Genomic DNA, 16683 nt, shown 5'->3' with positions numbered 1-16683 from the left:
CCACACTCGAGAAAGCAAGGTGTCCCGGGGATTCACTGCTCAGGTGCTCCCAAAGTGCTCTTGGTGTATTGACTACACGGTGTGCCACAAACTGGGGAATAATGTTATCCCCCTCTGTGGCCCTTCAGCCTTCCTGAGCCTCAGTAGCCTCATCCATTCCCCTGCCTGCCCTGTGAGGTGGGAAGTTATATGAAGATACGAAGGTATCAGGTCAACCCTAAAAACAAAGTACCAACTCTCCCGGCTTCAGTGAGAAGCTTTCATCTGATAACGCCTACTCCTGGCCTCTTGGCCACAGAGAATGGAGAACTTGGCCTTGGGGGACCTGGGTCACCATGTATAGGAGGGAACGCTGGAGGGCGACCTTGCCCACTGCCCTTTTCTCTCAAGAGCACAGAGCTCCCTTCATCCTGAGCCGGTGGGTGACGGCAGCCGCGTCCAGCCTGGTTGCAGTGGGTGTGAGGAACCAGCATAGGTCGCACTGCCTATGGGCCAGGGCTGTTTGTTTCTGCTTTTAACCCACAGCATTTTTATTATATTAAATGACAAAAGTTGAGTTATATGTCAGGCAGTGCATTTCATGTACAAACTCTGACAGTGAATCTTGCTTACGCTTCCCCATGAGCCACAGTTCTACATTGTTAAGAATTTTTTTTTTTTTTTGCTACTATGACTCCATCATATGTCTAAATGAGACCCAGAGTAATAGTAAACACCTTGTTTTCCCTTCACCCAGCGCATACTCTCTGCCAAGTGGGGGGCTCAGGAAGCAACAGACTAATGCCACCATCCTCCTTGTTCCTTGTCTCCCGTCCAGCACTTAGGCCTGACTTTCTAAGCTGCCTCAGCTTCAGGCAATGTCATGGTCACATAACAGAAGGGATGTACTCTCTTTTTGCTTCCTTAGAACTACTTCCCTGAGGTCCTCTAAAGCCCTTCATTAAAGCAAGTTCCCCATGTCCTGCTTATCTCCAAGTGAGGCAGCCCTGATTCTTTGTCCTGACCTTGGGCCCAGCCAAACCAGTCAGGTCTAGTGCTAATTTGAGAGCTAGTATAATTCAAGAAAAATACTGTTGTCTTCCCATCTCTAAAAGGAGACTGGGATAACTGGCCCAGTCCTTCCCTTGCATTGCTGGGAACTGAAAGACATGAGGTATTTCCACTCTTAAAATGATCTCATTATTGTCATATATGTGTCTCGAATCCAGAGACTGTTGAATCTTGGTAGGGGATTGCTGGATATATGATCTGGGCACAAGTTGCTCCTCAGAAGAAGTTTATGGTTGTACTTGCTCTTGGCTCTAAAAGTCATTGGGTTTAAGCACGGAAGCCCTGGAGTTCAAAGCCGCGCTCTGCACTTCTAAGCTGTGCGACCTTGAACAAGCCACTTAATCTCTTTAAACTTCAGTTTCTTCACCTGTGAAATGAGGCTAAGAATACCTATCATTCTACATCTCCAGATGGTTATAAGGATCAAATGAGCCATAAAATGTTTCATAGGGAAGGTGAAACTTGACCTGGGTCTGATGGCTTAGGTTTGGAAAAAGACAGAGCATTCCTTCATGTGGTGGGTGTGGAGTTAACTGAGTGAGCAAAGGCTTGGAGGCGGTACCCCTCATGGCCACTTGTCTGGAGTCGTGGGTTTGGGTAGGGAAAGGGTAGGAGAGCTTGGAGCCAAATCTGACAGAGCCTGGGATGCTAGGCTAGAAGTGTGAACTTCACCCTGTAGGGAATGTCAGTTTTTGAGCAGAGATACGGTAAGACTGAAGTCATGTTTGACCAGTGATACAGTGATGGACTGAAAGGGGAGTTGGAAGCAGAGACCAGTTGTCCGGGAGACTCACAAGAGAGCCCTCTGGTGGTGACACCAGGAAGAGGTACCATGAAGAAGAAGGGACTAAATGAATCTGCAAAGATACAAAATATGGGAGACGAGGGGCAAGAGATGTCAAAATAACTCCCAAGATTTGGACCAAGGAGAAAGTGATGATGCCCATAAGTAGAAAAAGTGAAAACTTAATGCAAAGGTGTTCCCGGTAGCAGTACTGACGATGGTAAAAACATGGAACAGACTTAAGTATCCATAATAGGAAACTGGTTAAAGAAATTGAAATATATCCATATGCTAGAATATTATATAGTCATTAAAAGTAGCATTTTGAGGATAGGATGATGGGTTTGGTTGTAAACAAGGTACATTTCACTGAGTCTAAGCTGCCATTCAGTCATAGATGTACCATTACTCTAAGTACCATTACGAAATGGGAAAGGGTGCTGCCAATCACAGTTGGATGCCATCAGTTGTAAGACACATCCAGATTTCAGAGATGTTATGGTGTGAAGAAATCTGCATCTTAGAATCAGTGAAATATGGCAGATTTGTCATGCTTTCAGTCCCATTCATCTCCCAAATAGCTTTTTTTTCCTGGAAGTCCAGGAGGGAAGCCAGAGGGCCTGCAGTTTTCTGGCCAAGCATCATCACCATGTTACGATGGTTTTTAAACCATAGATTTAATTCTAGGCATTTCTCCTTACCTGAAAGATGGGCTAACAACACTTCCTATGCAAGATTGTTTGGAGAATTAATGAAAATAATTGACTGCAAAGCACATGTGAGCCCAAGAAGGGATGAGGGCTGGTGGGCACTGGCCACATGGGGGTGGCATGGGGAATGGGACCTTGGGTGAGCCTGTTTTGGATGGCAAGTAGGGCCACTTGTCTTTTAGTTGTTTCTCTGGTTATAAAAAATAGCACCTGCTCTTGGTAAAAAAAAAAAAAAAAAGCTTAAAGTAACAGAGAACTAGAAATGAGAAAATACCCATAATCCTATCATCTGGACTTAAGGCAACATGTTAGCATGTTTCTACCTAGGCTGTAGGGTTTGGGGGTTGTTTTTGTTTCATTTCGGTTTTGGTTTTTGGTTTTTGGTTTTTTACTTAAAGACAGTTGAGATATTCCTGGCAAAGCAATCCAGTTCCCAGTTATTTGGTTTTGCCTTTTAGTATGTCGTAAGCATTTTTTCACCTGATATAAAAACTCTCCTTAAACATCATCACTTATGATGGCAGCACATACCCCATCAGGTGACCCCAGTTGTTCTCAACCCTGGCGTGGATCAGAATCACCTGCGGGGCTCTTAAAAAGGCAAGTGTCTGAGATTTTTATCAAGTTCCCCCAATCTGCAATCAGTGCTGAGGCTCATCACATTATCCTAACGCTGGTTCTTTTGATGGTCGGTCACCTCTCACCATTTTAAATCACACTGTGATGAACATCTTTATAGAGATCTTCGTGCACGGTCTGAACTATTTCCTGAGGCGAAATCCCTGGCGTCGATTTACTCGGGCAGAGGATCCGAGTACACGGAAGCCTTTGCTGTAGAAGGTGAGGGAGAAAGCTGGCGGCCAGAAGCAGGTGCTAGTCTCGGGGGGAGAGCCTCTGAGGCAGATGGCAGGGCAGGGCAGGGCCCAAGCAGCCGCCTTGCGTTTGGAGAACGTTCCGCGGCCGATGGTGGAGGGCGCCAGCAGGGTGGAGGGCCCGGAGAAGCGTGCGTGGGTGTGGGGGCACAGCAGACAGGACTCCTGTGGCTCGTCCTCTCTGGCTGCTTTGTCACGTGCCCACAGCATTCGCCCCATTGCGGTGGGGTGGCTTCCCACCCTGGGCCAGCGGGTGCAGTCACGGGACTCAGGTCACTGCGAAGTCACAGAGTTTGGATTTTTTAAAACATGAAACGTGACAGACTAGACTGTGCTCCTTTCTACTCTGCTTGGCGGACAGCTCCCGCTGCGCCCCTCGGTGCCCCGCCTGGCTCTGGGAGGGGGCGAGCCCCAGTCGGGCGGGGGGGGGGGGGCCGGGATGCGCCGCTCCAGCCCCGCGGCCCAGGGCTCACTGGAGACTTTTAACTCTTTGGCTTTTTTTTTTTTTTTTTTTTCCTTTCCTACTGGAAAAATTTCAAAATGCAGCTGGCTGGGGAATCTCAAGCTTCGTTTCCGGGCAGGGGAAGGCAGCCCCCTGCTGAGGCCGGCCACATGCCAGAGCAGCCCTGCTCCCCGTCCAGGCCTTGCTCCGTGCCCGTGCCCGGGCCGGAGGGCCTGCGTCGGCTCACTGGCAGTGTCTCTTCGGGGCCAGGTGAATTATTTCTCCCAAGGGCCAGAGTGGGATACCAGGCATGTCCCGTTACAGCCAAGTCTACCTGCTCAGTGGCCTCCCACAAGGCTGGCTGGAGCTCGTTCATCTCCCGGGTGGCTCCACTTCTCCCCTACAACTGCCCCGTTCCTGTCCACGTTCCAGGTGGGGAATGAAGGCTGAGATTGCTGGTGACTTCCTGGTGAGTGGGAGAGCCAGGAGGCCGACTCAGGTCGGCCTGACTCCAAAACTCAGGTTCCTTCCACCACACCCTCTTGCCTGTCTTTGTTCTGGTTTCCTCAGGCTCCATGTTAACAACTCTCTCTGCATTTCCAGCGCCGGGCCCGGGTCATGGCAGGGTCCAGGCGTCAGGGAGTAAATTTGGGAATAGCGGGTGGAAGGATGGGTGAGGGAAAGCAAGGAACAGAGAAGTGTGTGAGGCCAGGTTGTGTTCAGTGTGTTCAGCGCAGACACCTCGCATCCTGCCTTGGCTTTAGGCTTTGCAGGTTGGTGCTACCTGGCAGAGGGGAGAGTGTCTGCAAATCGCAAGGGCACGTGACCCATTTTTCAGTCACCCCGAGAATATGAGGTGCAAAGCCCAAGATATTTAACAATATCGGCCACGCCAACTTGTTCTTCTCCACTTAAATGACAGAACCACAAGCAGCCAGGCAGCCCCATTCGGAAAAACCCCCTTTATCCATGTCAAGCGGCAGCCCAGGCTCCAGCTCATTTATTTAGGCCTTTCTTGCTCTCTGACACGCCTCCTAGCAGTTGCCAGGCAACTCTGGGAGTAGCAGTGTGTGTTAGGGATTAACTAGTTAGGGCTGGGGTCCTTTTTGGCAAGAAGGGGATAAAAGACAAATGATTTTAATTGCTAGGCCAAGGATCCTTTCTGTGCTTGGTGGAAGATAGCAACTTTCGGAGGATATGTATAGCGGTGTGGTTCTTGAATTTGCCTCAAATGTTCCCCTCTCTCCCTCCCAGGGAGAACAAATGAATTTTTAAAAGAATCCTACTTTTCCCACACTCCTTTGTTTAAAATAATATCATCGTGAAATCGGAATAAGACTAACCTACCACCCTCTCTTTGGAAGACAACACAGTGGCCTCAGTTTTAAAGAACTTTCAAAAATAGAATTGTGTGCTTTAATTTCCTGCCTTTTTCTGTTCATAGTTCTCGTAAGCTCGTACGTGGAGTCCTCTCAAGACAGTACATTTGAAGGTTACTTGTTCCCATGTCTGGCCCACTGCAGGTCTTGGTAAAATGTTAACTCAGAGAGCAAAACTGATGGATATTGGTGCTTTCGGATGCATCCTGCTCTGTGCCAGGACCTGCGGAAAGGCCGGTGTAGATGGAGCACCGTGAGAGTTGTCAAGTCAAAAGTCCAGTGCGGCTCTCTCTGGGCCAGCCTGCTAGCTGGGCCTCCTCAGGATGAAGGGAGCACAGCCCCTGCCCTCAGGGAGCCAGTGCTGGGGTGGGGGCAGTGAACAGACAGTCACTATCGTGTGTTCTGAAGGAGGCCGTGCAGGGAGCATCCAGCTCTGCAGTCTTGCTTGCTTAGTCTGTCCCAAGGGGCCCGGCTTCCAGATTCAGCTGTGGGTACGCTGGCATCATCCACCTTACAGCCCTTGATTTTGCACATGATTCTGCTGAGTCATATTTATCCACCTAGAAAACCCCTTAAAGACAGAGAAGTTAAGATAAAAGCAAATTGATAGCCTGGCTTTCAAGCATGAACGGACAAGGCTGTGTTGGAACAGGTCGGAAAAAACACCACGTATGTCTGTTTCCTGGTTGAGTAACGCCATTGATCTCATGGCTTCAAAAGACACAACTATATTTATATGCGTTTTTAGTGTAACAGAAAACAGAAGAGTATTTAGAAACTAGAAACATTAAAACATCACGATAGTCCCACTGAAGTAACACAACTACCTTAACTACCGTTTGTATACTCTCTTCAGTAATTTTTCATTTTGCAAAGTATTTCCATAGCTGCTGTCAAATCTAAGTTAAAAGTTTGTTTCTCCTCCATTTAACGTTACATCAAACACGTTTTTGTATAGCTGCCGATCATTCCATCAAGTACAGCTAACCATAATTTCTATAACTACTCGCATTGGACCTTTAGATCATTTCCAGTCTTTTAATATTATAATTAATACCGCACCAAACACCTTTTGCGAAGAAAGCTCTGAAACGCTGTATTTTGAAGGCTTCTGAATAGAAGAACTACACGTCAGCGTGCAGGAGCCTGACTTGGGGTGCCAACTTGTCACAACGTGGTAAGGAGCAGATTTGCATTGAATCGGCCTAACCACAGCTCAAAATGGAAAGCATGAAGAACCCTTCATGGCGTGCGCTCCCTGCTCTCCACACAGGCAAGCAGAGGATGCCCAGAATGTATATAAGGGATGTCACTAATTTGTGCCTCCGTCTTGTGCTAAAAAAAAGGGTTGAGGACCTTAAAACAGCGTGTACAGGAAGACGAGAGAGAGGAGGTTCTGAGATTCTCTGCACTGCTTGGGAGCATAGAGTTGGAAATCGAACCCATGTCTGTCTTCCGAGCCCATGCTTTTTTCTTTTCTTTCCCCTCTCTTTTTTTTTTTTTTTGGCGGTAAAGCATATATAACATAAATTTTCCATTTTAACCATCGCTCAGTATACAATTCAGTGGCAATAATTACAGTGACAATACCGTATGATCAGCATCACTGTGTTTTCAAAATTTTCGTTACCCCAGACAGAAACCCTGAGCCCATTAAGCAATAATTCCCAACTCCTCCATCCCACCAGTCCTTGGTAACCTCTAATTTATTCTCTATGAATGTCCCTATTCTAGATATTTCATGTAAATGAAATTATTATTATTTGTCCTTCTGCATATGGCTGATCGTAACATTTTCAGGGCTCATCCACACTGTATGTAGCCCGTGTCAGCACTTCATCCCTTTGTTTAAGGCTAAGTAATATTCCACTGTGTGTATGTATCTACCACATTTTGCTTATCCAGTCTTCTTTTGATGGACACTTGGGTGGCTCCCACCTTTCGGCTATGGTGAATACTGCTGTGAACATTCCTGTGCACATATCTGTCGGGAGTCCCTGTTTTCAGTTCGTTTGGGGTATATACCTAGGAATGGAATTATTGGGTCATATGGTCATTTTATTTCTAAGGAACCACCAAATTGTTTTCCACCAGAGCCCATGCTGTCTTTAAGCAGGCAATGGTGTCTTGGTGATGCGTGGATATGTTCCCATGAATACTCTGTAGGAAAAGTTGGTGAAAGATTTTCTTATTTTTCCAGTTTATTTTAGGCAAGCAGATAGGGAATTATAGCCAAAACCTACAGTCCTGAGCTAAACAGGTGCATTGACAGCAGGAGTCTATGGTGGACCGGAGAAGCGGTTAGTACTTACTGGTTGCCAATTTTTCTCCGTTTAGTGTTCATCCCAAGTCAAGATCATAACCCTGCTGATGAAGCAGGGATAAGGGGAGGTACCACCACTCTAGCTCTGTGGCTCTGAACAGCCAAGGAGGCAGAGTGGGATGGAAAGAGTATGTTTGGAGTCACCTGGGTTTTTGTCCTGGAAGTCACTTAACTTCTCTGAGGCTCAGTTTTCACATCTGTAAAATGCAAATAATGCCTACCTTATAGGACTGCTGATAAAAATAGCAACAATGTATGTAAAACACCAGCACAGTATTTTTGCTGACAGTAGATATTAACTGAATGATAGTAACTGTTCCTGGGTCAATGAAGTAAAGGAGGAAGTGGAGAATGAGACTGCCACATTCTAGAACAATGGTGGCCAAATATTCTTGTTCAAGTGTCAGATTACCTGAAACCATTCACAACACAAATGAGATTTTGGCCTATTTTTTCCTATCTCATGAAGTAACTGAAGGTTTGGCTTTTATTTCAAATGATACATAAAGGATTTGTACGAAAACACATAATATGAAATAAATATTGAAGGAAATAATTATTCATTCGTGTTATTGCTCACCAGCGCTTACAGGCAAATACGAGGGTGGTAGGTACCAAAGGTTTAAAATTTAAAAATGTATTAGAGTCAATTTTTTTAATGCACAAGAGAGAATATAATTAAGAATCTTCTGTTCTATTTCATCAAAACATTTTGTGCCTCTTGGGAGAATATGACCATCGTTCGATATTGACCCCAAACCTCTATAGTCCACCTCCCAGGGTAGGACACTGATGTTGCTCCTGAACATGGTTTGGGAGTCATGCACCTTGGAGCCACATTACAAATGCTTGCTGAACTGAGAGCCATTGTTCTAGTAGTAGACTGCCCAAGTAAAAAGTAGGTCCTTAAGTGAGAGAAGATGAGAACTGGCAGGAAATCGCGTAAACATGACGATCAAGCTTACCTGAATGATTTCAAAGAGCATCACCAAATATGACCAAAATGAAATTCCCATATGTTCTAAAATACTTGAAGAATAAACCACAGCTAGTGGTATCTTAGACTATCCAGGGGGGAATTCTGTACTTTAACTTGATCTCATATCATAATCCTGGCTCCTTTCTTACTTCGTTCCTATAGGATGGGACCACATTTTGTATTCCTTGGTGTTCCTCACATAGTCTGATATTTAGTAGTAGGTGCTCATTAAATATTTGTTGAATGTGTGGGTGAACGAATGAATGATACATGTTTTCCCATGCTATGCATTGGAAAGACTAGTGGCCATATTTCAGTGTTGCACGATATAGATGCTTAGTTTAAGAAAAAGAAAAAAGAAAAACCAACTCCATTACAGTGTGAGAGGAAGAATCTGATACAACATCATACCGTCAATGTATAAATGTAAAACAAAGACACGACCCAGCAGCTACCTGGTAGCTAACCAGAGGCAGGTAGGGTCTAGAGAAGATCACCCTCTGTGAGATCACCACGTGCAGTAAATACTCAGGTCTAGTTAGGAACATACAAGAAGTGAGCATGTTAATGGAGTAAACTCACTTTTAAATACCGTATCTTTGTAGAAGCCATGGCAAAGAGAATCGTTGCTATTATTGGAGTTTTAAGTCAAATGATCTCATTTTAGGGTCTTTTACTTTTTCATGGAGACTCTGAAAAAGAGACCTTTCTGATCCACCTCCAAGCAGTGATAACATTTGACAATTTCCAGCCTAAAACAGTGATCCATGACTCCATGTACTAGTTAGACTGTGAGCTTAAGAACAGGATTCTGTCATATTCTTTCTTCTACCCCCAGCACATACATAGTAGCGGCTCCCTAACCTAAGAGGGAGTGATGGTGGAGTTGTTCTGTGGAGGATATTATGGTATGTGTGGTGATGATTAGAAGATAAAATTATAGATTTCTTTCCCTCTACCCACCTTCCCAGACTTGAATCCACACTGATTTTCTACAGGATTTGGATACATTCTCAGAAATACACAGCTACATCACATTCAGTCTCGTGCTACCCTTTCACAAAGAAGTGGAAATCCACTTCGGAAGGTAGTGGATTGTCATGTCAATGTATCCCTGGCACAGAGCCTGATACATAGAAGGGGCTCAATAATTATCTGTGGAGTGAATGAAATTAATATAGTTCTTACCTATAATGTCCTTAGTTGTTTGGGAGCTGAAACATAGTTTTGTTAAATAAATCATTAAGAGTTAAAGTCTTAAGGAAAAGAAAATAATATGAAGCATTTGTTATATGTTAGACTCTTTGTATATAGTCCATTGCTTGATTTTTACAGCCCTCATATGGAGAGAGTAGTGTAACCCCATTTTGCTGATGAGACACCAAGGCTAAGAAAGGTTATGTGACTTTTTAAAGAAGTGGCAGAGCCAGGATTCAGACCCCTCCATCTGCCTGAATCTAGCACCATGCTCTTTCCTCTGACCGCTTGCCGCAATGGTGATTACCATATGGTCCATGTTACATACAATTTGAGGGCATATCAGAAGCAAACTGAGCTGGTTTCCTCTTAGGAGTCAATGTCTCCAATCTGTGCAAATGTTTCTTGAAAAATACAGGTTAAACTAACACCATTTATAAACTATTTTGCAAAGGGGAAATGTCAAAATTTTAGATATCTTTTAAAAAACGTTCCTTTAGTAGATAATTTTAATTGCCTAATATTTTGTTGTTTAAATATTTGATATTTATGGTGAAATTGGATGAAAAAAAAGTAAAACACTTGGAGGGACAGCCCTCCCTCCTCTTTTCCTGGGCTGACACCTAGTGGCGAGTTCTGTCACGGCAGTGTTAATCTGGGTGTTAAACTTTCTTGATGGTAGTTGTTTGTCAAGTGATTTTTAGGATTTTTTTAAAAAATCAATTATTTTCATCATAATAAAAATAGCTGCATTCATATGAGGTTAACTTGTTAGAGCTCATAACGATGGAACTTTTATTTGATTTAACATGAAATACAAGTCAATTATAATCAAGCCTTGCTAGCAGAAAGTAATATAAGTTTTTAAAATCTTGGGGTACTTGGGGTGCCTGGATGGCTCAGTCGGTAGAGCATGTGACTCTTGCTCTCAGGTTCATGAGTTTGAACCCCGCATTGGGCACAGAGATTATTTAAGTTAAAAAAAAGGAAATATAAAATCTTGGGGTACTTGTCCCCCCTCTCCCTTTTCCCCTGTGAACCTGACTGGTAACCATGGTAACCACCCAGCCCTGGGCACTGGCTCGCACTGACAAGTAAGACTCGATCACTGCACTTAAAGACAGTGCAGGGCAGGGAGACAGATTTGCCCTGACGTATGGTAACTGCTATGGTAGAATGTTGTACGAGGTGGTAGACATCCAAATGCAGGACGAGTTGCTCTGCCTGGGTGCCAAGGAGAAGTTTCCCAGGGACAGATGCACGTGGGTGGCACCTTACAGGAGGAATAGCCGTTCCCCAGGAGCAGAGGCAGAGAGTGGCTCATGCAAAGGCAAGGGGCGTTGGAACTACACCGCATGGTCGGGTACCCGGGATGGTCACCTGGCTGCAGCATGGACAGCAGAGTAGCCAAGGGTAAAGTGGGAAGGGGCCAGCTCCAGTCCATGAAAGACCCGGATGGCCACAAAAGGGTTTTAGCACCAATACCGTAAACCAGCGTTTCTAGAACAGTGTTCCTGGAAATATTAGATCCACAAGATGTTGTGTTTTCTGATCACGTAAGATTTGGGATTGTCGCACATTGCATATTGTAACTCTTTTATTTTTTTTAAGATACTTACTATGCACATTACTAAAGCCTGGCTGTAAAGAAATCTGGTTAACTTTGTTTAAGCTAGCATTTTTCAAAAACCCTTTCCCCCACAAAATACCTATCAACGTTCCATGCATCTACTACTCCTCACCACAGTTGGGGAAACCCTTCCGTAGCTAATGATTGATGATGAATCTTTCTCACTCCAAGGCCATGGAATTTGGATACCAACTGTGGTCATTTTACCCCCATCTCGTTGCTATGAACCTCAGAAAGAGAAAAGCGTGTGCCTTTTCCAAAGGCTTTCTTGTCTGGCCAGACAGAGGCTTGTGGCCAGCGTGTGGTCCTGAGACACAGAGCCCAGCTGTCACTCGACTCTCAGTTCGGGATCACGAGCTGCCAGTTGGTTCCCTCAGTCCAGCAGCTTGATCAGCTTCTCAGGATCTAACCAGGACAACAAAAACCCCTTCAGATGTTTATAGTAAGAGGAAAAATAATTCAAGGAAATGGTTATCCAACTGAGAGAGCAGCTGAGACTCAAAAGGGGGCAGAGAGGTAATCCAGAGATCAGCAACAGCAGAGGTGGTGCACCTGAGGCTAAAGCCAGAGTCAGGGTCACCTGACTAAAGCTGGATCCTTTGGGTGGGTGCAGTGGGCATCTGAGTCAGGAGATGAACACTGCTAGACGAGCCACCCAGGCAGAGAGGAGAAAACCTCAGCTTCTCCCTCCTGTTGTCGTCGTCCTTATCCCTCACCAGTCCCTCACATGGGCCCAACCAGGCAGGAGGCCAGCTGACCTGGGAGCCCAGGGGATTCAGCCTTCCTTCTACACAGAACAGAGCAGAAGAGTGGAGAGTGGGTCTAAGGTCAGACAGGGAGCTACCAGATCCCAGATATTAAGCTACTTAGTGATGCAACCCCCCACACCCCAGGCAAATAATAGACAACATGGTGAAATTAAAAGCCCCCTGATTTCTAGTTAGACGTGGCGCCAACCTGGACTCTCCCTCTTCTCAACTGTGTGGCTCTAGGCAAGTTACTGTACCTTTCTGAACCTTAGTCCCTCAATTGTGAAATAGGAAAAAGAATCTCTACTTAAATGATACCTCTACGGGGCCTCCTTGACATATTTGTGGCTGGTTCCTGTTTTATAATGAACCAAGAACAAGGTATTTACAACTTTTTGAGCTTAGCCTGGAGCTAATAGGAGTGTTAGCACCCCGTGTATGTTGGTCAACCACTCTGAACTTCAGTGAATTGGTTGAAGTTTTGTTAGCTAGCAATCATTATCTAGTAGATGTCTAATTTCTTAATATATTCCCTTCCTGGGGACGTTGGAGTGGGAGAAAGCTCGTAAAATGGGCAACGGAACTTCAAGTGTTGGAGAGGTTCTCTGCGTGTATTACAGCTACCAGTTCAGTACAAGGTAAAGAAAATGAGATTCCAGGAGAGCTGCCACTTCAGAGATGTTAAACCTTGGGAATTACTTCCTCCTTGAGCCACAGGTTTACCTTATTTTAGGGGAGAAAAATGCTAGCCTCATAAAATTATTTTAAGAATTAAATGAGATGGCAGGTGTAAAGTACTTGTTGTCCACTCACCTTGCCTGCCCTCCACAACCAACTGTGAATGCCCAGTTCACCAGCAGCCACATTCCATGCTGGTGTGGCAGGATTTTTGGAAAGCCTTAACGGGAGATTATTTGTTTGGTTTGCTGGTCCCTGTTAGTGATGTGACCGGGCAGGCCTCCACTCACCCTGTTCCCGTCAGTCACAGCTCACTGGCATTATCCATAAGCCATTTGCTTGAGACTTTCTTTGCCCATATCCCCACTGTGATGCATTTTTAGTGTCCTCTTCACAACATTAAAAATGGCCTGTAGGTTTTGAGGGTGTCCTGAGCAAGTCAGTTGTCAGCTTAAAAGGTCATTATCCTTTGAAGGGAAACTGTTATCCTGAGTTCATTAGTTTTATCCTCGTTTGATGAGTGTTAGGCAAAAAAAAAAAAAAGGTGGGGGAGGGTGAAACCCATCTGTTGAACACATACTTCTTGCCCTTCATTTTTATTTTCTTGGTTAAATGTGCATGGTATTATCCCCAATTGATAGGTAAGGAACTGAAAGCAGAGAGACTTGAAATAATTTAAATCAGCAACTTGGAACAAACGTTTCACAAGACCTACTTTGCCTGACACGGTTTCTAGACGCTTAGAGATGCAGTAGTGAACAAAATAAAGTCCCAGCCCTTGAATCCCTTATATTGTAGGCAGACATGGGAAAAAAAGATGAAAGTCAGTATGTAGTGTGTCAGGTGGTGGTAAGTGTGCATAAAAAGAAACCTGAGGAAGTGGATAGAGATGAGGTAGATGCTGGTAAGAGATGGAGCTAGACTGGAGGCCAGGTCTGCCTGCCTGTAGAATTCGTGTCTTTTACCATGGGTCCCACTCTGCTTCTGGTCCTCTTTGGTGATGGTTTCCAGCAACTGGTAAAGCAACATGAACTTGGACATTTTGCTTCTTATGCTGGAGTTGACAATTCAGTGTGTCGGGGTGGTGACATTGCATTCCTAGGGTACAGAAGACATTTTTGCTGCACTCCCTGGTGTCAGCAGCATGTAGCTGTTTCCTTCATCTCTCTGGTTTCCCAAACACATTTTATCTTGATCCAGAAAGCATCTTGCCAGCTTGGACTTGAGCCGTAGGGCTGAGGAGCCTGGTCTGTCCTAGAGGAGGGTCCCTGTGACTCCTGGCTCAGAGGAACTCATTGCCTCTTTTCTCTCTGCTTCCAAAAAGTGATGTCATAGGTAGTAGCTTAGGGAGTCTTAATTCCAGTTTCCTGATCTTTAGTATTCAGTTAGGCAGTTTGATCCTGTATGTATTGGGCACCAAGAGATGGATCAAATATGGAACCTGCCCACAGGAGTCAGCTGGACCTGGGTTCTGCTTTTCCACTGAAGTAGTTTTGAGCAAGTGAATTCAGCCCTCTGTGCTTCGGTTTCCTCCTCTGTAAAAGGGGTAGGACAAATGTAACCTGCCTCATAGAATTGTAGTGAAGATCAAATGAAGTAATTAGCATGGTGCCTGGCATATGGAAGGAACTTAATATTAGGTAGGTAGGCTCTTTTTTTTTTAAATAAACTTTATATTTTAGAGCATGTTCACAGAAAAAGTGGAAGGTACAGAGATTTCCCATATACCTCCTGTTCCCACTCATGCGTAGTTTCCTCCATTAATAATGTTCATTTTGAAATATATAAAAATAACTTTAATTTGTAGCTGAGCTTTCTCTACATCTTATCCTATGAGGAAACAGTGGAGTAGATGTGAAGTTTTCTTTTTCATAGGGAAGACAGTGTATGTATTTTAATAAAAACGATGGTGAGAATTCTCATCATGATGACAGTTCATAAAGAAATGTTGATATTCAATCTTTACAATACTTCCCACTGGATAGATATCGTTATATGTTTAAAAATATTTTTATTGTAAAGTAACTTGTAAAGTAAATCAAGGAAACTGCCTTAATCACATCAGCAGCTTAACCCGTTGTTATAAGACCAAAACTGCCCAGGACAAGAAATAAGGCTTTACCACCCATCACAGAAACCCCCTTCCATGAAAACCCTTTCCCTCTTGCCAGAAGCAACCGCCATCCTAACTTTCCTATTTTTATAGTTTTATTACCCAAATGTTTATTCCTAGATGCTATAGTTTAGTATTGGCCATTTAAAAAAAAATGATACAGTTCTTAATTCTCTTTTATATGTTCTTTGTCCACCCCTTTCATTTCATTACAATTTGTCTGTTGAAGAACCCAGACCTATAGTTTTCCACAGTGTGGATTGTGCTGTTCACTATGTTCCTCTGTCTTCTCAATTTCCTGCTCATTGGGCAACTGGATCCTGAGATGGGATAGACCATGGCTCAATCCCTTTGGCAAGACGATAGGAGGCATGTCAAGGCTGGTTGTGTCTCTTCTGGTGATTTTTAGTAGCCAGTAATCCTTAGTGCCTATATCGTTTATTCATTGGGAGTTGCAAAATGGTGATTGATGTTCTAAGTTTATCATTTATTTTTCATTTACTGGCTGGAATATTTTTACGAAGAGACACTTGCCCTCATTTTCTATTTCATTACCCAGTGACACAGTTCATAAGGCAAAAATAAGACAAATGCTTGGTTCTTTCCCTTTATTTGCCAGTTTTTAATATAATGAATTAGATCCCTAACATCCTCAAAATGTGACAGTTCTTTTATATATGTAGATTATGGCCCAGTGGATTTAAACATTTGATGGTTTGGAGTCTCTTGCAATTATAGTTGTTAACGAAATTCAAACTGTTCCAACTTCTTCAATTTGGTGCCTGAGTACTTTTTCTTTAAACATGATCCTAGTAGTCTTTGATAGTTCCCTTGTTATCTGATATTGCAAGATATTCCGGGTTCGTCTTATACATTTCCTGCCCCCAAACCTGGAATCACGCATTTCTTCAGGTAGCACTGTTATGTTTTGTTTTGTTTTGTCTTTTAATGAGAAAAAATCTCAAGACTAAAACCTGGGTGCTAAGTGTGCTCACTGCTCCTGAACTGGTCAGTTTCCAGGCCTTTTCAGTGGACAGAGCTAGGACACACACACACACACACACACACACACACACACACGTACATGTGCATGTGTGTATGTATCGATGCTTCCAATTCAGATTCAAGACCATAGAGCTTTTGCCTAACCTCTTCTCTGTTACGTTTGTATTTCTTTTCTTCCATACTGAGAATTCTGGTTCTCAAAAGGGCACCGGGGATAATGGAATTAGAATATCCCATAATTACTCATTTGTTTTCACACACAGCAGCTTCAGTGAACAGTACTAACACTAGCACCAGCATGATTACAGAAAACCTTTTAACCCTTGTTTGCATATTCTCTCCCTATTCTCCCTGGCTTTTGTTCAGTCGCACTGTGTTTCCACTGCTGGAACATTCAGCCTTTACCCGCCTGCTCTCTCCCTCTCTGCCCTCCTGGTCTTAGTCTTCAGGTCACAGTAACCAGTTCAAATGGTGATGTCTCTTCAGTCATTGTTGGTTGTCTGAGGCTCGCTCTCTCTGGTGGATTCCTCAGGAGGGGCTCATAGGAACAATACTCCCTCTTGTTATTAAAGGTTGATCATTATCCTGTGCCCTTTCTACATGAGTCAGTTTGGCTGGATATAAAATCCTTGGCTCATACCTTCTTGCCTTGAGTATCTTAAATCTTTTACTCCATTTTCTTCTGGCAGAAAGCATTGCTGTCAAAGTCTGATGGTAATCTTAATTTTCTTTAATAAGTCACATGTTCTCTTTTACTAGATGCCAGAAATTT

General features: G+C 44.0%; 1 protein-coding gene across 7 annotated transcripts in view; it reads left to right on the top strand.

The window, feature by feature from the left end:
- DENND1A (DENN domain containing 1A) overlaps positions 1-16683 on the top strand; it is a 498150-nt gene that overhangs the window by 345342 nt on the left and 136125 nt on the right. The window lies entirely within an intron of this gene.

This window comes from Halichoerus grypus, chromosome 14, assembly GCF_964656455.1.
Source record: "Halichoerus grypus chromosome 14, mHalGry1.hap1.1, whole genome shotgun sequence".
Lineage (NCBI taxonomy): Eukaryota > Metazoa > Chordata > Mammalia > Carnivora > Phocidae > Halichoerus > Halichoerus grypus.
This window is presented reverse-complemented; position numbering and strand designations above follow the sequence as displayed.